Here is a 1,968-nt window from a genome sequence, read left to right on the forward strand (position 1 = left end):
AGTGACGTAACATGGATACATTAAACTGCTTATGGCCACGTCTCTGCACCACAATCACACTTCACCTCCTGTGCAAGTTTATATTAATTTAGCCGTGTAATCTTTCTTTGAAATGTGTTCATAAATAGCGCCGTTTCCTTCGTTCTGGGAACTGAAATAGCGCCCTCGAAATGAAAAGTTTCCCGTGGCGATAGGTTAAAGACACTTTTTTTTTTTCTATAAAGGGATTTTTTGACGGGTAGGTGATTTTTTAAGACTATAATTAATAAAATTAAGAACGAATTAATGATCTCATCCATCACCAGGACCCAGATCAATTAAAGACAACTTGTACCGAGATCGCCAGCGAAAAGGATCCCTGTATTTTCTGGAGGAAGGTTAGCAGTCCCGGAAACGACCCGGAAACCAAAAAAGCTAACTTATTAACAATAACCCGTCCGCCCAAATTTATCTCCTTTGAAAAACGTTTCCTAGCATTTTCGACATTCCCACCAACCCGAACTACGATAATGCCTTCATAATCTACATTGATACTCCTATCAACTCCAATCCGAGTTACTTTATTCCATATTTTAACGACATTCCTCTTCAAGGGAATGAAATTACCACCATATTGCTCTTATTGATAAGAACCTAGCATTCGCTAACACAGAACTGTTCCTCTCTTTGTCATGACGGTGTTAGCTATTTTATGCTTGAATATTGTCCTGTTAGTTTTCTCGTAAATACAATAAATTGTCTCCTTTGATCACGCTTGTCTCAGGTCCAAAAAGTCAACTTTAAATCCCATCTTCAGAATTAAGGAAATTGTCAAAATCAGTTTCCAAACAAAGACCACACAACCGATCATTTTCTCAATTGTGATAAAGCTTTCCACAAAACCAGGCATAATGGTCTCCGCTTTATACTTCTAAACTATAAGTTTCCCATTCAGACTAATTAGACTTCTTTCCTTCTATCTCCACGGCCGTTCAATGAAAATTAACTTTAATTGTATAAGCTCCAATCCCGTTGAGCCCATAGCTGTTACTGCACAAGGCCTTAGTGTCAGGGAAGGGGGGGGGGGGTACAAGCCTGAGCGAATCTGCTCCTGCAGGTTGGCAACAGTTTTTAAAACAAACCAAAAACAGACTATTAAATACATTGGTATGGGTAAGAAGACAAGCAATTTACACAGATTGGAAGTAATCTTTAAATATTCGAACTCCAATGGAACGAAACTGGGAGGATGAGGGTACAGAGCTGGGGGGGGGGGGGTGAATAGGAAGCGGAAGGAGGAAGGGAAGGGCTGATGAGGGGAGGAGAAGAGAAGGGAGGAGAAGAAAATGGGAATAAGAAGGAAAGGGAGGGGTGAGGAAGAAGAGAGTATATAGACCTATATCCGTATCCTGAACAGGGATTTAACACAGCAAGATACCTCGGCCATTGTTCGTTACATTCCACTTCCTAAAGATACCATATAGCCTCTCAAGTGTTTCTTTTTGGTGAAATCATGAGCACTGTCTGCCTATTTCTCAGTTGAGAACGTAGTGGTTTTATATAATGGCTACTCTGGTATGCTGTTCACTCAGGGAACAACTCCCTGGTCAACGTTAAGTAATCACGCCCGACACAATCCTGGACTACTTTCGCTGATGCCACCGCTCACAGAGAACCGCATGTGAACAGCACGAGATACTCCTTTGTAAACCGGTATACCGGTAACTTATTATAGTACGGCGGCCGAGAAGTTGTAGTAAGCTTAACTTAGCGTTAGACATAATAACCAATGGAAGTTCATTGTGAAGAAATCGATCCCAAAGCAATTTATACAAAGGAAGTAGATGTACTTGTGCAAAGTGTCCTATAGCCATACGATTGCCATCCTGTTCGAAACGCTTTTTAAATTGCATTGGTTATTTTCACAGCCATAGTAGTCACAGCAGCAATTTAAATAGAGGGTGTTTAGAAATCACACTGACATTGAAC

This window comes from Apostichopus japonicus, chromosome 5, assembly GCF_037975245.1.
Source record: "Apostichopus japonicus isolate 1M-3 chromosome 5, ASM3797524v1, whole genome shotgun sequence".
NCBI lineage: Eukaryota > Metazoa > Echinodermata > Holothuroidea > Aspidochirotida > Stichopodidae > Apostichopus > Apostichopus japonicus.